Consider the following 24,042-nt stretch of genomic DNA (forward strand, 5'->3'; position numbering starts at 1 on the left):
AGATATAAATAGTCACGTAATGAGTGAGATGAAACAGCTCCAAACCGGTTTGACCTTAACCTTTGACCCAAAGGAAAATTCGGCCAAAGTTTTGGTGGCTTTAGGTTCTTTAACCTCATAACTTGTTTTTCATTGCTCATGATCTTTTTAAAATAGAAGAAAATAAAATAATCCGATGTAGTACAGAACATCCGCGAGGAGGATAGAAGACTGAAATAGTTACGACACTGACGCGTGGAAGGCCAAAGCCCAAAAGCTAACTAAAATAGAGCCTTTCTAGTTGAGAACCAACGAATCCCACATCGTCTAGTTACACAAACCTTTAAGTCTTTATTAGAAGGAAGGAGGCAGGTAAGCTTGTCCCTTCGGGGACATCCGATAAAATTGGAACGATACAGAGAAGATTAGCATGGCCCCTGCGCAAGGATGACACGCATAAATCGAGAAATGGTCCAAATTTTTTTTCTTCTTGCTCCACAGGTAAGAATTACTTAAACCCTCTTGAAATTTGATTGAATCTTTTACATTATGAAACTGGGTTCACCTTCTTATTTCGTTAAAGATGATATCTTTGTTAACATTTCGTATAATTTTTAATTTTTATTTTTTTCCCTTGTAATCTGCAAATTGTATTGTTCTTTTGTTTTACTTTGAAACTAAAGCTTGATTTTTTTTTTTCTTTTCCTTAAAATACTGTTGAGCTTAGGAGGCATTCCCACATTTAGTTTTTGAATTGGCTTTGGGTATTAGTACAATATTAAAGTACACTAGGAGTAGGACCTTCATTAGGTGGAACCTGTGAATTGCTCTTAGACTGAAATACAGAACTTCCTCAGTTAAAATGCATTTAACTTTGAAAAGTTTAAGAGCAAAACCCCAATTTGCAGTTTGGCCTCGGTCCAGAAATAAGAGCAAATGATGGCAATATCGATCACTGGTACATAAAACACACAATCATCACTTCTTTGGCTCTCATTGAAGCTGATAAAACTGATTTGAGTTACACTTGAGTCCACCATGAAGGTCATAGAGTGATTATGGGCTAAGCCATTTTGCTATTGAAAATTTTGAATTGTCCTTGCTTGAGTCCACACAGTCATAGATAGAAACCCTTTTGTAGGTCGCAGTGATTAGGATTCTGGAGAGGGTACCTTCAGAAATTGAGTAGTGTTTGGAGTTGATGTATTTTATGACAGACAATTGCTAGAGTTGAGGTTGAGTTTGATTTGGCTCTTCATTGAGATGCATTCACCTGAGATTTTGAGAAATTCCAGTCCTGCCTCACATCCAGTGTTCACTGGCAAGTTTCCTGCAATTGAAATGGCAAAATTTAGTATTAAGTGGCAGTTAAGGGATCAAATAACATTTTCTGTTTTCTAAAAGTTTGTTTTGGGAAGTTCTAGTTTGGTGTTTTCATGCTTCAGATAGTCAATTTAAGCTCCAGACAAGTCTTGGTGACGCTAGTAGTACACAAAGTTTTCGTGTGTGATATCCATTTGGGCAAAGATTTGAGGATTAAATCAATTCCTATAAAGTTTCTTAGGTATTATCTGAATGCTAGTTCTGATTATCATGCTTTAAGAAGTTACTTTAGTTTATTGGTTTTGTAGCTGGGTTTTCCATGCTGCAGATTAGTGATTTATATATGTCTTATTTTTTTGATAAGTAATTTATCTGTCTTATTATTCTTATAGTATTGATTATTAGCTAATTGTGTTTTTCTTCTATATTTTTTGTTCTTCTTCTGTTGCAATTTTACTTTTGCATAAACAGTCAAACTGCTCTATGTTATCAATAACCATGGTTGCCCACATCAAACTCTTTTTTAAATTTCATATCAAGTTCCCACATCAAACCCTATGGAATGAAATATCATATCAACTTGAGAGTGCTTTCTACTGGGATGGTATTGGATTTGTTCTAGAGGAACAATTGATTGGTGATTTTTGCATAAAAGCTAAAAGCTAAGCTTATAAGCTCAAGACAAACACACACTAAGTGACAGTTAAGCGATTAAATAACCTTTTTCTATTTTCTAAACATCTGGTTGGGAAGTTCTAGTTTGGTGTTATCTTGCTTTAGATAGGCAATCTAGGCTCTAGAAATAACTTGGTGACTCTGGTGGTGCAAAAATCTTTAGTGTGTGAGGCTGAGAGTTCCATTTGGGCAAAGATTTGAGGTTTAAATCAACTCTTTATTAGGCTAGAAGTTTCCTAGGTATGAATGCTAGTTCTGACTATCATGCTTTAAGCATTTCCTTTAGTCAATTGGTTTTGTAGCTGGGGTAGTGCAAACATTTTAAGAAGCTTCTGAAGAATAATATTGACAAAGCTGAGGAGATCGATTAAGTAAAACGTGTGTGTGTGTATATATATATTTTTAAGTAACAAGTGAATTGATAAATAAAACAAAAAATTTAGCTATACAGTACTGTGTTTAGTTTGGTTAACTTGGAGGTAGATTTGCTTGTCAAATTTTGTGATGTCTGTCGACCATGCTAATGAAGGTGTGATGTGTGATGTGCCTAATTTTCTCAGAGCACTTGATATTTTGATTTTCATTTTAAAGAGGAAGAAAAAATTATGATAGTTTCCCTCATATAGGAAGGCAGAAAGATGACAGGAGATTCCTTGGTTTTCCATCCTGCAGACTAGTGATTAATCTGTCTTATTATTATGACAGTATTGATTGGTGGCTCATTGTGTTATTCTTTTGTAATTCTTTCCCTTGTTTTGTTGCCATTTTTCTTTTGCATAAACAGTTGAATACCTCTTTGTAATCAACAACTGTTGCAGCCCACATCAAACTGTACAGAGTCATTGGCCAACTTTTATGGCAATGAATGTATCCAACATAGGTGCACACATGATAGTGGAATTAGCCTCTCTCACTATGAGGTATTGGGACCCGAAGCTATGTCCACTAAATGACCAACCAGGAATGGTATTGGATTTGTTGTTGAACTAGAATGGACTGGTGATGTTTGTGGTTATAATCGTCGGAGGAAGAGGGGGGGGAGGAATTACTGGTTGGAGGAGATTCAAAGATTCAAAGTCTGGATTCTCGAGTTGATGTGTGGAGGAAAATTTGCTCATAGCAGTTATCTTTTCTTAAATCCAGATGGAATTTACTTGTGAAGTTGGAGAAATGTGGAATTTAAAATGCTTACCTACAGATATTGATATGAACTTGAATGGCAGGAGAAGCACTGCAAGAGCCAATATAAAGAGATGGTGGTCTGTCTGACCTTTGATTGTGTTGTTTGTTGCTTTGCACAAGGTTTTGAACATATAAACATTGCTCCAAGTGGTACCTCCCCATGAGTAGTAATTTTGGACCATTATAAAAATAAAAATAATAATTAAAAAAGTAAACACTTCTTTTTGAGAAACTCCATAGTTCGTGATTAAAATATTTGCAGCTTTTTTTTTTTTTTTGGGGGGTGGGGGGTTATCTATGTTTGCTTTGGTCATTCGAAATTAGAAATTGTTATTCAGCTTATTCATCAGAAAAGAAATGGCTTTTATAGTTCCTCTAATGGCTTGTTTGGGAGGGGAGAAAAGAAATGGAATTGAATAATGGGATTTTTAAAGAATATTCTATTCAATTTCCTATTTGAGAATTTAGTGAGTAATAGAATGATTAAGAGTTGATGTCCATTCCTAACTATTTTATCTTAAACATTCCTCTTAAGAGTGGAAACTGGAAAGAGCGCACATTCCTTTATTTTTGTGCAATGACAATGGAGTATTAATTTTATCCTTCTCTAGGAAACAACAAATAAACAGTGAATGATATAACGATAAAATTTTATATTTATTTAATTTCCTTACTCATTTTGTTAACTCTCAAAAAAAAAAAAAAAAAAAAAAAAAAACCCTTATCTTAATATTCTATTCTTTCATGATTTATTAATTTTATTCCATTCTATTCTTCTATAAACTTAGAAACATAACATGAAACAAATTTTGAGATGCTTCCCTATCTGCCCAACAACAATGATGACTAATAACCACTCTTACAAAAATATATTTGCAGACTAAACGGTCCTTAAAAGGAACATAGCTTGCTCTTTTGTGAAGTTTGGTAACAACTGTCGGGTACAAAGGATTTAGGATTCATTTGGAGGGTTTTAAGTTTTGACCATGAGAAACGTGTATATATATATATATATATATATGATAGTGTCAAATGGGGTTTAATTTGCTTATTTTTGTAATGAAGAGTCGGTTTTATTTTTTCCTCTGATATTTTTTTGATATTTATAATTAAATTAATTGTTAATTCTAGAAATTAATGATAATTAAGATGAAGATTTGGGCCACTAAAGGTGGTGGTCTAGTGGTCATTGGACTTACTCCCAAGTAGTTTGAAGGGTAGATATCCCAAGTTCGAATCCGGCAATGGGAAGCATTCCACCCCCCCCCCCCCCCCCAGCGGCCCCCCGCGCCAGCCCGGCTCAATGCCCACTAGTGCCTTCATGAGGCTAAGAGCACACGCCTAGACCCAATGAGTAAGATACTACTATAATAATGTCGTGTATTTATAGTCACATAATTTATTTTTATATGACTTGTTTTACTCTTATAATGAAAAAGTGCCGGTATGAAAAATATTCTTTGTAGTGTTGTTCAAAACTACTGCCAGGAAAGTATACATAGTAAAAAAGTTGAAATAAACCTTTTTGTAATATTATTAGGCATTTGTAAATGGTAAATATGGTAGATACCCATTTTGCAATATAGGACACGCTGCTAGTCCTTTTAGTTTCTAGGAGATCTTATTCTTTTGTATTCATGCATCTTTGTTTTCTATTTAAAGAGATGCATACCATTTGTATATCTTAACGAATAAACACGATATTTTATAAGATCTCACGAAATGGATCGGAAGAGATTTTCCAAATTTCTTTTAAAGAAAAAATTTCTCTTTTGCTAACTCTCATTTGGTTTTTTGTTATTCTACTATTCACTAAAACATATGGAACATTTATACTAAGCATAGGATAGAACGGCATGAGAACTATTTAAAATAGTGGATTAAAGTAGACTTAATGGACCTAATTGAACTGAAGTGGATCAAAGTAGACCGAATTGGACCGAAGTAAACTGAAATAGATTGAAATGGAACAAATAGATGAAGTGGACCGAAACGGACCGAATGTCGATTTGTAAGGTAGCTAAGATTGTGTTATGATATAAACTCAAATTCTTACTTCCAAAATAATCAAGTATTAACTCAAACAAAAATCAAGCTGAAACCATAAGAGAGAGAGAGAGATACAACTTGTAATGGGGAACTAAAAAATACAACTCCAAAGCGTATGAATTCAAAATATAGTTTTAAAAATCACAATGATTCATCAATATAAATTAGAGTTGCAAGAAAGAAGAAGAAAAATCAAGAGAGAGAATTTTGCATTTGCTTTTATTTCATCGCATCCAATGTCTTTCTCTAGGAAGGGTCCACTGAGTTGGATAGGACCAATATTAAAGTACATATGGTTTGCATACGTAGGATTCACTTAGTTCAATTCCAAGCATCAATTAAATGAATGCAGTTTTTTCATTCATATTGCCCAAACCAGTCTAAATGAGAATAATATAATCATCATCATCATGAACATCATATTTGTTGAGTGTTGGTTGAAATCTCAGTATTTGCTGTATAAAAAAATATTGATTGCTTCTGTTTAAACGTTAAAGCCACACGTATGTGCTTTGTACTTGAGTACCCTACATTTCCTCCTTAGAGCAAAGCTTTAAATATGATGCACATCTTCTCTAATATTTATCAAATATAATTTTCAGGCTCTTCAAGATTTCCTGAACCAAAGCAATGAATGTGATATTCTAAATTATAGATTCCCTGATATTATCTTCAATTTGAAGATTTCAAAGATTTGGTAGATGACTTAAGAAGTTGTAATGAGGGAAGCCAACAATCCTGGACGTAGTACATATTGTTTTAACTAATATTCAAATTTAGTATTTTTCCCCTATTTGGTATCAGCATCTGAGTGTTTATAAATAATGTTTAGGCAACCTGATCTGTACGATGAGTCTCCTGGTAGCTCTGACTACAGTACAGGATCAACTCTCCTGTTGCATTCAGCTGCTAACAAACTGGAACAAGCACATGCTGAGATATGTTCACTGCATCAGGATACTGGAACTGGGTCAGAATCAATTCATATTGAAGGGCAAAAGGATGTTGGCGAATGTGAGATGGGGTTATTTCTGGTGCAACTCCAAAGCAAGGTTATAAAATCTTATATGGAATAGAAGGACCTACAAGCTTTCTTTTCTTTTTATATATGACATCACCTGACTAAGTTAGAATCACTGATAAAAGATCTAATCTTTTTGCAGGGATTTTCTTGTGTTGTGATGAACAACCAAACAATGATGGAGTTGTTTGTGTCTCACCAAGTACAGACTTTGGTTCCCCTCTTCAAGTAACCCCACTTTTCAGATCATTAGCAGCAGGAATTCCTAGCCCCAAATTTTCAGAAAGTGTAAGTTATCCTAAAACTATGATTCTAACAATACAATGCCGGTGGTGGTATGGCATTTCGTAGCAGCAGTAGAAAGAAGTCTCAATAATTCATTTAGTAATAGTAGTAAAACTTGCAAGGTTGTCAACTTTCAAGCTGACTGCAGAAAAATTGACAGTAGTAGTAATGGTCTGTGGCTTATTGAGTAGTGTAGGGGTAGAAGTGAAGGCTGGAGAAAGATAAGAGTCTATTGATTCTCATCAGCTGGAATTTATAGTCACTATATAGCCATTATAAAGAATTAATAAGGATTTAAGACTAATTATAAGCCAAACAATTTAAGTTTATCTTTTGTCAAGGAAAGGGAACAAAAAGAGTTAGGAAGACCTAAAATAACACTAGTAGCCAATGAGCTATCATAATAATGGGCTGGAGGGTTGACTAGGTGAGGTTGTGGGTTCAAGACCTAGTGGGTGCATATGTAGTTCATCAATAAAGGACATTTTAATTAAGGAGGTGACAGAGTATGATTTTATATAGGAGAGAATAGTGAAAAAGAATACATGTGAATGATTCCAATTAGTTTGTTAAGGATCTACTACCGACCTCATAGTTTTGGGACTAGGGCTTTGTTGTTGTTGTTTTTTCAAGTGAATGGTGGTTGTGGTATTTTGTGCAATTAGAGATGGCAACGATGGTTAAAGTTTCTGAACACAAATATCAAGCACAAGTAGAACTTTTGACTATTAATGATAAAGCCATATATTGGACTGTAAATATAGTATTAGAAGTTGCAGTATTTATTAAGAATGCAACCAATGATACTAGTCTAGCAGTAGCAGATGGAATACCTTGCTTCTGGGGCCATAAAAAGAGGAAAAAGGGGTTGGGGTGGGCACATGAAAATTGGGAAGGACTATCTATGCAAAACAGAACTCAACTAAGAAATCATAGTGACTTGGATGAAATCAACTAAAATAGTTGCAACTTGCTTTTCTTTACTTAGTAGGCATCTTTGATGATTAATAATTGCAAATTCTTTAAAATGAAGCTAATCAGATAGCTAGGGTTCAAGGGATACTCCTGTAGTTCCAGCTCATCTTGTAGTGCCTTGGCAATGGGGTTTGAACCCCACCAGCCCCCTCCCCCTATTTTACCTATCAAAAAAATAATTAAATGATCAGAGAGCTGCTGCAGAATGAGGATGTATATCACATTAATAAGTCCAAAATGTGTAATACAAGATTTTGGTAAAATCTAGCCAATGGCAATGCACGGATGAGCCTAACAGAAAATAGAAATAAAAAGAGAAAAAACATTGAGATTGCTTGTTAATTATACCGGACTATAAACCCTGTTGACACATCATAAATAAGAACTCTAGATTTTTAACCTTGACCAAAATTTTAAGTGCTGCATTATGCTTTGAATTATTTGATGCATCAAAATTTGATGGAAAATTGAAGTTATATGACAATATTATAAAGCAAGATAGTGTAAGATGTTCCACTCTCCACTGAAATAAAACAAACTCTGTTACCCCTATTATAATCCTTTCAGAAAATCTTAGAGCCAGCTTGTGGGCTTTTTATGCCTCTTCTTCTATATTTCTGTATCCTATTGTGGCCATAACTCTCTACCTTTTTTTCATACGTTCAACTTTACTGTTGTCTAGCAACAAATCAAGCAAATACTAAAGATGGCATAAATGCATAGCATTATGTTTAAAAGGAAAAATGGGGTTCAAGTGACACCCCTGTGGTTCTGGCCCCTCTTGTGGTGGTGGGCACTGGGGTTTGATACCACCAGCCCTTATTTACCTAGCAAAAAAATAAAAGTTTAAAAGGAAAAATATCATGGCAGAAACTTAAGTTTTTATATCTGAGCAACTGCCAAAATGCTCCCAAGTACTTAAGAGTCATCATTGCTTCTGTAGAAGCCTTCATCTTAGTGTGATATCTTGTCTAGGTTATGCATATATTTGAAGAGGCATTAATTAGTCTACTTCGCAACAACTTAAAATTGCGATGATCAGTTGTTTACATTTAGCTGAGAGCTTAATTCACCACTATTCCTGGATAACGCTCTTTGCACATTGGTATGTTAGTCAAGGATAAGATATCAAACTCAATAAATGGGTCATATGAATTTTCTAGTGCAAGCGATGCCCCTTCCATGCATAGATAATTTCCTTTGTTTTCACAATAAGGGGCTGGAGAACAGGAGAAGCTAAAAGAAAAGATCAATTAGAGTTGCCCTTATAATTTACTTCTATGTATTGTGTGTGTCAGAATTTGATCAAAGACTTACCACTTACTTTGTTGCATTTTTTAAGGAACGGAGCTTCCTACTAAAAACACTTGGAATGGAGTCCCCTTGCCCCAACCCAAGTGCCAATCTTTTTCGACCACCAACCTGCAAAAGAGCCCTCCTCCAGAGTCTATAACCAACCTTTCTGATTTACCTCACAATAGAAATTCTATATGGTCCAGATCCATTATTGAGTTCTTGTCTTCTCGTTTGAATTCAGTTTCTTCGGATTGCAGCAATTCCGGCCTGAAATTTTACATAGGCATGTCGAGATCTGCATTCCAAGACCCCCAGATCTAGAATGTTATGGTGCATTCTGGCATTCTCCTACGCATCTAATGTGTTCTGCATTTTTTGTTCCCCACCAGGGTTCCTACCTAGATACTTACATGAAAACTAGTGTGTTTGGTGTGTCATCCCTTTTGTTTTTTTCCTTGAGCTTTAAGGTTTTGGGTGTTCCAGTTTTTGGTCTTGATTTATCATTTGTACAGAACCTGTTATATAATCCCTAGTCATTCAGAGTGTAATTATACATCGGCAACTCGCCTATATCCGACCTAGGATTGATGATGAAAGATATAGAGGAAAGAGAAAGAAAAAAAAAAAAACATGCACACTCACATAAGCAGTTGAAATGGATTCCTATTTGTTTGTTTTTGGGTGTGCAAAGGGTATAGAATAAGTCCTTCCCCCCTGCCCCTTTTGATTTCTGATGTAATGAAACTTAGTATGAATGGATTGGAAATGTATTCTGGTTTTGGTGTGCACATACCTCATCTTGTCTATTTTGCTTCTCTTGAATTAATGCATGATCATATATCTACATGAAATTGTTAACTATGAAGTGAGAATTTTCTGCAGCAGAAAGCACAAGAAACATGCACACTCACATAAGCATCAATTACAATTTTAAAATGTAACACAACATTGAGATAGGAACTCATAGTTAAAGTTTACCGTTTTATAGCATTATCATATATCATCTCCTTTCTCTCATTTCTCTTGAAGACCCAGATGGCATGTCAAGGCAAACAATTCATGTAAACAAAGAACAAAGAGGCTTGTTTATTTCCCTATCAAAGAAATCTACAAACTAAAGAGAGAAATGGAATGCTTACTTACATGGTAGTGTACCTTAACTTCTTGTCTGGCTGAGGCATTGGAGTTCAGTCTCTGAGTTTTCTATTGTGGGAAGTCTGTGGCAAAGTGGGGTTCAAAACGTTGGTGTTGAGGTTGTGGAAGAAGAATGGAAGATTGACCATTGTGGTGATGGATGGTGGTGGAGGACTAAGTATAATTATGACGAAAGCAAAAGCAAATTGGTTTAAAAGTAGGAGGGAACTCTCTACAGAATAAAGTGCACTCATTTGCTGTTAAGACTTTAAGAGGGAATGTACCTTAATTACTCCTTTGACCCTTTATGTGCCATCTAAACTGGTTTGTCACTGAGGGTAAATTAGTAATGGAACATTGTAGTTCATTAAAATCTTGCTTTGTTTCACATGAAAAAAAGCTCGAAACAATGCAAACATATTCATTTGCATTCTAAAGTCTAAACCATAGGGGAGGAGGAAAAAAAAAAAAAAAAAAATGAAAAAGAGAAAAGACAAGCTTCCTTGTAGACCCCCCAACCCGAGGGTCAATCATACAAGACCCAAAAACATTACTACAACTATTTGTAGTCCTGTTTAGATGTGCTTATTTTCTAATTTATTTGACTCATGTTAGCTTTTCCGAGACTCAAAATTTTAAAGTACAACTTATTCTTTAAGCAAAATAAGTTAATAGTAATAGCTTCATTCAAGCTGAGACTAAAATTTCTCGGATTACATTAATTTTTTGGATTGCAAAACAATTAAACTAACTATATATAAAATTTAAAATTTGTTAGGCCAAATTCTAAAATTTCATATAAATATACATAATTACATAATTAGTATTTTTTTTTTTCCTTTTTTTTTGGGTGGGGGGGGGGGGGTTCCCGTTGTTATGCGAAGGAAAATTTGTGAGTAGAAAGCTTTACTTAAACTTGGATAGAAGTTACTTGTGAAGTTTAAAGAAGTACATAAGTTTAAAATGATTGCCGGCGGCTACATTGATATGGAGGGGTTTGGCAAAAAAAGCATTGCAAGAGTCGCCATGAAAGAAAGAGTGTTCATTTGATGTTTGATTGCATTGTTGCTCTGCACATTGCAAATGTAAGAAACTATGCCACCCATTGTATGTCTAAGAACAACATTCCCAAATCTTAGTTAGGTGATGTATTGTGATAGGTGTTTTATAAAAGTGATGTAAGCAGTGATCCAATGTGAAATTGATGTTATCCTAATTATAATTTGTTACATTAGCAAATTGTGAAAAAGAAAGAGGTTATGTTCCTAGTATTGCACCTAACTAATCTATCTATCTATCTATTTTTAATATATACTGTATTATTTATATATATTTGTGTGTGTGTGTGTAAAATATAATATAAAACTAAAACTTTTGACTTTTGACTTTTTGTTGACCTTTTAAAAATTTGGCACTTTAGTTTTGCAAGTCTCACAAATTTACACCTCATTAATGTTTGGACTCAATTAATTAGAAAAAAAGACTCACGTTATAAGTTATAACTCCTCTCTTCCCACTTGAAGATCCTAACAACCCTACCCCTCTCTCAAGTTTAAAAAATAAACCTATGGTTCCTACAAACTCTCTCTCTCTCTCCATAGGAAGCCCTAAACGCACTCAAGGCTTACAACACACCCCATGTGCATTGTTCAACATCAACAATATTTTAGAAAAAAAAAGGGGGAAAAATTATACCTAATGTGACAACATAGTAGTTTTTGTTATTAAGTGGTGTAGTTTTCCTCAACTCATAAATTTTATATAGAAATTTAGATAAATTTAAGTTTGCTTGATTTTTATGTGAACAAAATTAATTAAACTTTCACATGAAACACTAAACTATAAAATTATATTATTAAAAAACTATAAATATATCAACTTATAATTAATTATTTACAAATTTTTATTGAATTTGTAGAAGGCACGTCACTTCAAGTAAAAAGTATCTAGAGTCGTAGTCCTTATATTGTAACTTGTAAGGGAAGACTCTTAAATAAGTGTACCTTTATAGCGACTTACCCTTAACATATATTTTCTTAAACCTAAACCTAAACATGTTGTTAAACATAAACTTTATTATGAAAATAATTTTTTACATTCATTCAATGTAAAAGTTCTTAGAAAGAAAAAAGAAAATAAAAGAGGATACATATTTTTTATGATTCCAACATTTAAGTAAAAACAAATAAAAAAAGTCAAAGCAACGTGATTATGATGTTAGTGTTTCAAAATTTATATTTTATTTGCTCAAGTACCAATTGGTTTATGTGCAATTAACAGTTATGCCTTTTTTTTATTTTTTATTTTTTTTATATAAATATTCATATTGTTTTGGGTTTAAATGGAATAATTACCATGTGTATTATAAGTTTACAACTCATATTTTAGGCATCATCAACCACATGAACTTTTTGTAGGTTCTTTTTTTGACGACTTTCTTTGAAGCATGTTATCATCCAAATAAAACATAAAATGAATGGCAGAATAAATAAATAAATAAAAATATTAAAACATTTTTTTCCAAGGCAGTTTGAATCGTAATTCAATTGTTGGTTGATAAATCCAGGTTCAATAAGAAGCATTTTTTTTTTTTCAAAAATCTATCCTTTATATCATAGCCAACTGTTGTAGAACTCTGTGTTAACATTTTAAAATATATTATATTGTTGAATAAATGCAATTACAATGTATAAGGGAAAGCAATCAGCAGCGAAGCTATGAAAAAAAAAAAAATAGTGGAATGCATAAGATAGTGCGGGTATCCAATTTGAAAAACCTAACATGATAGTGTTCTATTCAAAGGTGCAAATAGAAGTTTTTATCAAATTTATTCTCATGAAAATGATCATTTGGATAATTTAGGTTTGTTTGAATTTTTATGAACAAAATTAACACGAAATTATAAAATTACATTATTAAAAAACTATAAAAATATCAGTTTACAATGATTTATTTGCAAAAATTTAATTAATTTGTGCATCGCATGTATTTTCAAGGGAATAGTATCCAAAGGCATAACACCTGTGTTATCATTTGAGTGGTTGGGGAGAGTCTTAACTAAGTGTACCTTTAGAGCGACTTATCCTTTACATATATTTTTCTATATTTAAATATAAACATATTGTTAAACATAACTTTATTTAATAAATTAAATAATTTTTGTCCGACATTCCATGTGTGCATATTTTTTTCATAAAAAAAAATATAGAGATTTTTATAGTCATAACAAAAAATTGAGCAACAAAATCTAGTGTGTAATAAAAAAACTACTAAGAAACCAAAAACCAAAATAAAATGGAATAAGAGTGTACATATTTTTTTAGATTCCAAAGTGTAAGTGAAAAAAAAAATCAAAAATCAAAAATCAAAAATCAAAGAAGCATGATTTTGATGTTAGAGTTTCAAAATTTATTATTTATTTATGCCAATGAAATAAAAATTGGTGCATGTGCAATTAAGTGTCATGATTTTTTTTTTTTGTTGAATACTTAATGTGTTTTTTATTATATTATATATGAAATATATAATTAGTAATTTATTTTAATGCAAATAATTCTTAATTTATGACATTAAAATTATTATCAATATTTTATCTTAGATAAAAAATTCTAAAATTAAAAATTAAAAATTTTATTTTATTTTATTGAGGGTACTATGACTTGCAATTGAATGAAGATAACTCATTTTGTTCAAAACAAATGCTTACATATGCTTTGACAAATTAATTGAATACTGCTGTTAACAATTAGGAATCAAGTTTAGGGATGACATTGTACCATGTAGTATTTTATCAAATAAAATCACATGAATAACTAAATTAACTCTATTGTGATGACGATACCATAGGGGAGGTTTTGTGGATAAATATATTGATGCCATGATTATAAAATATCTAAAAGATAAAGCATAACATTTATTGTTATTATACTCCTTTTGAAGCACATCAACATAGCTTTTTAATTCACTTTAGTCCAATTCGGTTTACTTCAGTCAATTCAGTTCACTTTGGCCCATTTGGTCCACTTTGGTCTACTTTAGTTTGATGTGCATGAAATATAGACAATAAAGTACTCTCATATCTGTATATTTAGCTTTACTTTTATACTATTTTGTAATTGATTATATTTTATTCTTGTCTTATAGGTAATAGGGGCTTTACATTCAAAGTGGGGCTATGTCAATTGCTAAGCCAACTTGAAGAAACTTGGAAGGTATGAAGTAAAAGGGAAAAAGAAAAGAATAAAGAATAAAGATCAAGAAGAAGAGACCCGAAAGACATGAAGTGCAAAGAAAGGAAAAAAGAAAAGAAAGAAAATTAAAGAGGAGTAAGAGCTAAGAGCCAATCTGTCTTGGAGATAAAGAACTGCATATGGGCTTGAGTCCTAATTGCTTACTTGTCAACTTGGGTTCTCTAGTGTTTCACGAAAATCCATTTACGAATTGTTATAGGACAATTGGGCCACGGGTTTAAACCTTCGGGCTTTAGGTCGGCGTTTAAGGGTAGATACAAATAAGAGCAAAATAGAAAAATAAAAGAGGACTGCTAGGGCTGGCAGCCGCATGTGGCTTTCTCTATGGTTTTTCTTTAGCATTGTTGGAGAAATTGGGATTTTGCCCTTTATTTTTAAAATATCCAGCACAATATTCCTGTTTTCAAATTATTAAGCATTGCGTCCCTCTTTTGGAACTTGATTTTTTGAAAATTGAGTTTCCCATGGAACTCGATTTTACTGTTGTCGAGTTACATGCTATTTTTGCCACGTTGGACCAAAAAAATCCAGTTGGAACTCGATTTTCTTTTGGAACTCGATTTTACTGTTGTCAAGTTACATGCTATTTTTGCCACGTTGGACCAAAAAAAATCCAGTTGGAACTCGATTTTAAAATCGAGTTCCTTGGAAAATTTTCAAATCAAAACTCGATATTAAAAAGGCTGAGTTGTTTGCAATTTTTGATGTGTAACTTGATATTATAAGTATCGAGATATACTGGGTTTTTATCTCATGTCTAGAACACACAAAAACAAAATAAAAACAATATATAGAAAATAGTTTTGGAACCATCATCACCAAAATCCAAAATCAACAGCACTATCAAATTATTCAGAACCATCATAATTAGATCCATTGTCCAATATGTCAGAACCATAATCAAATATAGAAAAGCCATATCAAATACATTGGAACCATCATCCAAGTACCACGAAACCCATAATCAAATACACGAATCCCACGAAACCCTAACATTCAAAGCGAAATACCCAAAACCAATCCAGAAAACTCAGAGTAAAAATTTGGAAAAGGAGTCACACCTAGACAAAAACAGTAAACATATATCGCAAAACACACAAAAACAATATCACCAAATACATTGAACAAGGGAGAGTGAACAGAGGGCTGGGGATTTCGGTTTCAGTTTAGGGATTTTGGGGAGATAGCAGAGGGATGAGATTAGAGATAACAAAGTTTTGACGCGACTAAAGGAGACAGAGAGGGAGATAAGCGGTTGAAGCAGAGAGTGGACCTTGGGGTTGCAATATCTAGTTAGACTTTCAAATCTTTTTTTTTTTTTTTTTTTGGTAACACTATTTTTTTTATAACATTAAAGTCGGCGGTGAGTTTGAATGGAACTCGATTTTAAGAGCTGGAATTTTTATATGGGAAAAGCCATGTCAGATTGTCCACCGTGGCAAAAATTTTGCATAACTCAACATCCATGAAATCGAGTTATTCTTGGAACTCCATTTTAAAAAAATTGAGTTCCAAAACAGGGACACACACCTAAATAGTTTCAAAACAGAAACATATTGCTGGATTTTTAGCAAACTAAGGGCAAAAGCCCAATTTCCTCTAGCATTGTGACCATTTCTTTCTCTATTTTATTTGTCTAGTTGAATGTTTAGTATTTTATTTTTGTGTTTTATTTCAATTACTATAAGTAGCTAAATTTATAATTAAAGTTGGGATGAAACCTTGTTAAGGATTATTATTATTATTCATGTGATTTAATTTTTCCCACAATACTTGTTTTTTAATGATTTAATTTTTTTTTCTTCATATCAATTAACTAAGATAGGATTCTAAATTTGAGTTCAATCATGTTTTTCTCATGATTTAGGATTTATCTTAATTAATTGAATGCTTGGTTTATTATTTCTTGATTTTAAAATTGGATATCTCTTATGATTTGTTTGTCAATGAATACAATTGATGATTTGATTTTATACCAAGAAAGTAAAGAAGAGCATGCTTTAGATTTTTAAACATAAGTTTTAATGATAATATTTTCCATGATAACAACATTGATTTTTAGATTATCATGTAATGTTTGGGAAAAATTAATGATCATAAATATATGTTGATATGAATTAATAAGGCAGATTCCAAAACCTTAATTCATTTCTTTAGATTGTTTAATCGCTTTACTGCTTTATTTTATATCTTTGCTTAGATCAATTTCTTATTTAGTTTATTTAATTTCAAAACAACCAATTTTTATTGAACTAGATTATAATTAATTTGGTTAAGGTTTAATTAATTTTCCTACATTCATACAAGTCTTTGTGGGATCGACCTCGTTCTCGTCAAACTATACTTTGGTACGATTTGAGCATTTTCGAGTACTTTAAAATTTCACACAGTTCATTCGAACCATTTTGGACTAATTAGGTTTTTAATTGATTCTTTTTGTAGGTCGCCTTTTTAACTTTGGGGTCAAAATTCCCTCCCCCACCCCCCCCTCAACCCTTTCCCTTAATTTTTGGGTTGAATATAATAAAATTGTATTCTATTTGGGCTAAACTCTTTAGTTTTGGGCTAAAAATATAAACAAAATAGGCATTTAAAATCAGAGATATGGGCTAAAAAAGTAATAAAAATGATAAATATTCAAAAGGTTACCTTAAAATTCAGGTTTCAATAATATAGGCATTATACTTATACTTGAAAAGAGAAAGAAAAAAAAAATCTAGAATTCTAAACTTACATAATAATTTTAAACATAATATAACATGTTACATGTATTCCATAGAATGGAAGTGTACATTTAAAAAAAAAAAAAAAAATCTTGGATATGTTCAAATTAGTCAAACGATTATGGTATTTTTTTTTTCAAAAAAGTTATTTAAATAACAATTTTTCCATTTATATAAAACAATATTATGACTATATAATTTAAATCTTTTTATTAAATTATGTTTTTCATTTATATATATCACCATGTATTGTTGTTGAAGGTAGAATACATTATATGTTCCATTACATAAAACTTATAAAAATATAAAATACTTCTAAATAATACATGCACTATTTAACCTACAAATTTTAAATTATATTCTAATAAATAAATTATATTATATTTTCTCATGCATTGTGTAAGTTTGCAACTAATTACTTTAACAATCATGAATGAGACCACCCCTAGCTGATCAGATCCCAGATAATCTCAAGAGCCACAGTTAGTATTAACCTTTAATATATGCTAGTAAAAAGAAACCCAAGAAATGTGAGTCATAGTGGGTGAAAAGGAAAGACTAGGAGACCCTATGTTGGGTAAAAAAAATCTCGAATATGATGAAAGTCATGATTGATGAGCTGTTAAGAGGGAGAAGGGATCTATTGTGACATATGCAACATATCTTTCACAATATATGGATGTCATACAATTGTAAATTTACAAGCCCACATAATGGAGACATATTGTTTATATAGTCTGTATGAGATTATTATTAGTTAAGAGGGAGCATCTCCAGTAGATGAGCTAAAACTAAAATCTTCTCTATTCTAGAGGGTAAAACCTAAAACACAGTCCCAACAGTCTCTCCAAAGCTCAAAAAGTATTTTACTAATGAAAAGTCATTCTCTTGGTCTAGAATGTTATTGTTTATTAGCAAAATAATTTAATGGAATACAAAAATCAAGCCCATAATACTTCTCTCTCTCTCTCTCTCGCCCAGTAAAAAAGTTAAAACAAATACACAAAAAACGAATGAAAATGATAATCTTAAATGAGATAGAAAAATGGTAGAGAGTTTGTTGAAAAATGTATTTGAAAAAAGCAAGTAAAAGGTAAAAGTTATTGTTTCCTCTCCAAATAATATAAAAATGTAGGGAGTCTATTAGAGAGGCTCACCACTAAGTTTTCAAACTACTACACATGCAATCCCTATGTCAATAACTTCAAGTTAACACATGGTGCAACTACTTGACCCATAAAAGTTAAAACTAACCTATCTGGTGAAGCATATAAACACATAAAATTTCACCCAATTCTCATGTAATTATATTTTTATTTGCAACAATATTACAAAAACACTTAATTTCACATCCAATTTTACAATATCACAAGTTGCAGACCCATGTGATGCGTGAAGAAATTTGATGATCTCTTTTTGTTAAGTGAAAAATGAAAATAGTAGAAGAAACTTATAAGTGTTAGGGTCTATTTGGGTATTGCTTATTGTTGAAAACTGAAAACATTGTAGCAAAATAATTTTTAAATGTGTGAATAGTGCTGTGAGACGTAGTTTTAAAGTTGTTTTTGCTGAAAATGGTACTTGCGGGTCCCATGAACAGTGCATGGGACCCACCATTTTTCAGCAAAATGCTGGAATGCACGAAAAACATACGTACCAAAAGTACACTTAGTCTCAAACCCTTCTTAAAATGATTTGATTCTTTTATAACAAAGTATAATTGATACAATATATTAGATTTTCTAAATTATGCTTTCAATATTTGTTATTTGAAAATGTTTTAAATTTTGTAATTTTTTTTCCAAGGAAACATAATGTATTTTACATTCAATCATTATATAAGGTAAAACACTTTGTAAATAATGTAATGTGTGATTAGAGTTTGTTTCTAGTACTCCTTACAAACGATTCATCCTCTATACATCTTGAATGACTTAAAGAGAACAAATATAAGTAAATTCATCACTTATATTAAAAAATAATTACAAGGCTTTAATAATATAAAAAATATGTAATTTTATCAAGAATTTACTAAAATTACATTGAGAGTAGACATAAATTTCAACGAAACAACTCCTCTTTCCACACAAATCTCTATCCCAAAGCATCACCAAATGGATTGAAGTGGACCAAATGACATTGAAGTGGACCAAATTGGACCAAACAGAATGGATTGAAGTGGAACAAATAGACTGAAATGGATTGAATGGACCAAAATGGATCGAAAGGACCAAAATGGATCGAAATAGATCGAAAATGGACCGAAGTAGATCAAAATGCTATGCTGATGTGATTCAACAAGAGCGTAGTAATAATAAATGCTATATTTCAGCTTTGAGATATTATATAGATGTTCATGTTGATATGGTGGACTTGAAGTGATCCACAAAAAGTGATAGGTCTATATAAATAGAAATAGACATAAAGTGTCTACAACTCACAATCGACCACTTTAACATGTGAAATTGAGTGTGCCCCTAGAGTTATTGTTTCATTTGTGCAATGACGGATTAAAATGAGGTGAATACATGAAAGAGAGTTGAAAGGAAAAAGTTTAGCTCTAAACTAGTTTGAAGGATAAAGATATCAACCTACTATATGGTGATTGAAGATACCCTACATATGCGGTTTTAGAAAAATGATTTTTCTAATAAGTCATGTAATTTATTTAAATGATACACATAAATAGAGATATAAATAGTCATGCGATAAGTTAGATGAAATAGCTCTAAACCGGTTTGACATTAACCTTTGACCCAATGGAAAATTCGGCCAAAGTTTTGGTGGCTATAGGTTCTTTAACCTGATAACTTGTTTTTCATTGCTCATGATCTTTTTAAAATAGAAGAAAATAAAATAATAGGATGTACTACAGAACATCCGCGAGAAGGATAAAAGAGTGAAATAGTTACGACACTGACGCGTGGAAGGCCAAAGCCCAAAAGCTAACTAAATAGAGCCTTTCTAGTTGAGAACCAACGAATCCCACATCGTCTAGTTACACAAACCTTTAAGTCTTTATTAGAAGGAAGGAGGCAGATAAACTTGTCCCTTCGGGGACATCCGATAAAATTGGAACGATACAGAGAAGATTAGCATGGCCCCTGCGCAAGGATGACACGCATAAATCGAGAAATGGTCCAAATTTTTTTTCTTTTTCAAAATCCAATCGCCCCTCTCTTGCTCCACAGGTAAGAATTACTTAAACCCTCTTGAAATTTGATTGAATCTTTTACATTATGAAACTGGGTTCTCCTTCTTATTTCGTTAAAGATGATATCTTTGTTAACATTTCGTATAATTTTTAATTTTAATTTTTTTCCCTTGTAATCTGCAAATTGTATTGTTCTTTTGTTTTACTTTGAAAAATTGAAACTAAAGCTTGATTTTTTTTTTCTTTTCCTTAAAATACTGTTGAGCTTAGGAGGCATTCCCACATTTAGATTTTGAATTGGCGTTGGGTATTAGTACAATGTTAAAGTACACTAGGAGTAGGACCTTCATCAGGTGGAAACTGTGAATTGCTCTTAGACTGAAATACAGAACTTCCTCAGTTAAAATGCATTTAACTTTGAAAAGTTTAAGAGCAAAACCCCAATTTGCAGTTTGGCCTCGGTCCAGAAATAAGAGCAAATAATGGCAATATCGATCACCGGTACATAAAACACACAATCACTTCTTTGGTTCTCATTGAAGCTAATCAAACTGATTGGAGTTAAACTTGAGTCCACCAAGAAGGTCATAGAGTGATTGTGGGCTAAGCCATTTTACTATTGAAAATTCTGAATTGTCCTTGCTTGAGTCCACACAGTGAACTTTCCTAAATACAAGTCATAGATAGAAGCCCTTTGTGGAGGTCGCAGTGATTAGGATTCTGGAGAGGGTACCGGTACCTTCAGGAACTGAGTAGTGTTTGGAGCTGATGTATTTTATGACAGACAATTGCTAGAGTTGAGTTTGAGTTTGATTTGGCTCTTCATTGAGATGCACTCACTAGAGATTTTGAGAAATTCCAGTCCTGCCTCACATCCAGTGTTCACTGGCAAGTTGCCTGCAATTGAAATGGCAAAATTTAGTATTAAGTGACAGTTGAGGGATAAAATAACATTTTCTGTTTTCTAAGTCTGTTTTGGAAGTTCTAGTTTGATGTTTTTATGCTTCAGATAGTCAATTTAAGCTCCAGACAAGTCTTGGTAACGCTAATAGTACACAGAATTTTCATGTGTGAGCTCCATTTGGGCAAAGTTTTTAAGGATTAAATCAATTCCTATTAGGCTAGAAGTTTCTTTGGTATGATCTGAATGCTAGTTCTGACTATCATACTTTAAGAAGCTGCTTTAGTTTAGCAGATAAGTGATTTATCTCTGTCTTATTTTTTTGATAAGTAATTTATCTGTCTTATTATTATTACAGTATGGATTGTTAGCTAACTGTGTTTTTCTTCTAAATATTTTGTTCTTATTCTGTTGCTAGTTTACTTTTAAATAAACAGTCAATCTGCTCGTATGTTATCAACAACTGTGGCTGCCCACATCAATATAAAATCCTACTGAGTCAAGTATCATATCATTTTAAGAGTGCTTTTAACCAGGATGGTATTTGATTTGTTCCAGAAGAATTGAGTGGTGATGTTTGCAATCCTATTGGTTGGAGGAGATTTAAAGTCTGCATTCTCAAGTTGGTATGTGAAGGAAAATTAGTTTTAGTTGTAAGTTGTAACTAGTAAGCTTTTCTTAAACGTAGATAGGATTTACTTGTGAGGTTTAAAGAAAGATATAAGTTTAAATGATAACCTACAGATGACATTGGCACAAAGAGGAATGGCAGGGAAAGCATTGCAAGAGGCGAGGGCCAAGGAGGTGGCTTGTTTGATTTTTGATTGCATTGTTGTGTTTCACATGGTTTTCTTCTTAATGTAAAGAAGTGGAGTACCTTGATAAAATTTGTTATTGCCCACTTGCAACTGTTATTTTAAAACCTAATTAGATGTGATTAGAATGGCGAAATAATAAACACAAGAAAACTTCTTGCGTTTACACATGCTTTGCCTGGCTAAACTTACAGGTTGATTCTCCTCAGGATTATCCATGTGGTCCAAAAGCCTCACCTCATAATCTTACCCCATTAATAGTCTTGGTTTGAACTTGAGCCGTTGTGGCCCTAAAAAATAAGCCTAATTGATACAGATTTCAATTGTTGAACCCAAAGACAAGAATCAATAGAAAATAAAATTTAGCATACAGAATGTGATGCCTACAATTTAAATTTTGAAATAAAATAAAATATAATAAATTTGTAATTTTGCACAAAGTAGTGTGCAACTGAGTTTGAGTATATTTTAGTGTGCAACTGAGTGCGAGTATACTTGCTCTATCAGTTACGTTTAACTAATGCTCAAGTTATACTAACTCAATTGAAGAAGTCCTTAATTTGTGATTTCTTAAATCGTTTCGAGTTCCTAATATTGTGCCTTCAATGCTGATATGAAATTTTCTACGAGTAGAAAAATTTGATTGCAGAAAAGCGATTACAGAAGGGAAGAAGAGACAGCTTCCTTCCAATTTACATCAGCAAAAATGGGAGGACCAAATGAGGAATCAAAAAACCCACAAAGGCATTCTTAAATGACCAGGTTGCAAGTGAGTGAGCTGCTGCATTGGCTTCCTTGAATACCTGGTTGAAGGCAATATGAGGGAGGTCGCTTGCATAGGGTCTTCACACCATGTAAGAGGCCTTGGATTCTCCATGTGGGTTTGGGGTCTGCATTATTAATAGCCTTTATGCACGCTTGGGAATCACCTTCTAATCACAACATTCTGCAGATTCTGGTTAGATGCCAGACACACGGACCATCTTAATGCTTTTGCTTCAGCTTGGACCGGGATATTGGTGATACGTTCTTTGTGTGAACAGCTGCATCACAATTCAGTTTAAACTGACCTGAAGCAGGCATGCACCATTGACTATTAGCCCTGCTTCTATCACTTTGATGATAGCTCTTCAACACAGACCAATGCTCCAAGAAGATCCTACTTAAGCCTCCTTGAAGGCCTTCATGGGAAATGCTTTTCCTTTCAAACACATCATGGTTTCTCCATTTCAAGATAAACTCCATGATTGAAGTGCTGTATAGATAGAATAAAGCTTTTCCTGTCTTCTTGGTCAAACAAGAAGTTGCTTGGGGGGTTGATGATGAATTTCATCAGCCGCTCCGCATTGTTTGCCAACTGAATTCTTATAATGCATCTGCTACCAAACCACACGGCTTTAGCTATCTCAAAGAAGTGATTGTTTGCCCTCAGGAACTGAATTCTTATAATGCATCTGCTACCAAACCACACGGCTTTAGCTATCTCAAAGAACTGGAAAAGGTGATGCACTGATTCCTGCTCCATCTCACACACTGTGCAGCAAGCATTCCCCTCATCGGTAAACTAGGCTAGTATGTACTGAAACAAGAAAGTATAGTATTCACAAAATAGTGTAGTACAAAGAGTTTATATATAACAAGGATGTGTCATATATATATATATATATATATATATATTGAAAATATAGAATTGTGTACATTTTTTACAATTGTGTTCATTCAATATACAAAATTGTGTATATTCTTTGAGAAATTGTGTAATTGGAATATATAGAATTTTGTACATTCTTAGAAAAATAGAGTACATTGAATATACAAAATTATGTATCTTCTTTGAAAAGTTGTGTACATTGAATATATAGTATTATATTCATTCTTTGAAATTTTGTACATTTAATATACATAATTGTGTAAATTCTTTGAAAATTATGTACCTTAAATTTATATAATTGTTTACTTTCTTAGAAATTGTATACCTCAAATATACAAAATTTTGTAAATTCTTTAAAAAATTATGTACGTTGAATATACAAAATTTTATATGTTATTTGAAAAATTATGTACCTTAAATATACAAAATTGTGTAAATTATTTGAAATTGTGTGCTTTGAATATATATAATTGCATACATTCTTGGAAAAATTGTGTACGTCAAATATACCAAATTTTGTACCAAAACTTAAACATTTTTTGAAATTCTTTGATTTGGGCCACTAAGGGTGGTTGTCTAGTTGACATTGGGCTTACTTCCAAGTGGTTTGGGGGATAGAGATCCTAAGT

At 32.5% G+C, this 24,042-nt stretch overlaps 2 long non-coding RNA genes and 2 other non-coding genes across 7 annotated transcripts; all 4 read left to right on the forward strand.

The window, feature by feature from the left end:
* Positions 1-210: 210 nt before the first annotated feature.
* LOC115982863 lies at positions 211-23,173 on the forward strand. Of its 3 annotated transcripts, none has more exons than XR_004089756.1 (2): positions 211-480; positions 21,366-23,173. It is a non-coding gene; the product is annotated as an uncharacterized LOC115982863 (long non-coding RNA). The 3 variants fall into 3 exon arrangements; XR_004089755.1 differs by lacking the exon at positions 211-480 and adding an exon at positions 19,801-20,083 and having other exon boundaries at positions 21,056-23,173; XR_004089754.1 differs by lacking the exon at positions 211-480 and adding an exon at positions 19,805-20,083.
* On the forward strand, positions 360-462 carry LOC115983085. The gene has a single exon (XR_004089886.1). It is a non-coding gene; the product is annotated as a U6 spliceosomal RNA (small nuclear RNA).
* On the forward strand, positions 4,432-9,403 carry LOC115982865. Of its 2 annotated transcripts, none has more exons than XR_004089757.1 (3): positions 4,432-4,513; positions 5,811-6,260; positions 6,372-9,403. It is a non-coding gene; the product is annotated as an uncharacterized LOC115982865 (long non-coding RNA). The 2 variants fall into 2 exon arrangements; XR_004089758.1 differs by having other exon boundaries at positions 6,041-6,260.
* LOC115983086 lies at positions 19,940-20,042 on the forward strand. The gene has a single exon (XR_004089887.1). It is a non-coding gene; the product is annotated as a U6 spliceosomal RNA (small nuclear RNA).
* Positions 23,174-24,042: the final 869 nt, after the last annotated feature.

The sequence above is a fragment of the Quercus lobata genome, chromosome 3 (genome assembly GCF_001633185.2).
Source record: "Quercus lobata isolate SW786 chromosome 3, ValleyOak3.0 Primary Assembly, whole genome shotgun sequence".
Classification (NCBI taxonomy): domain Eukaryota; kingdom Viridiplantae; phylum Streptophyta; class Magnoliopsida; order Fagales; family Fagaceae; genus Quercus; species Quercus lobata.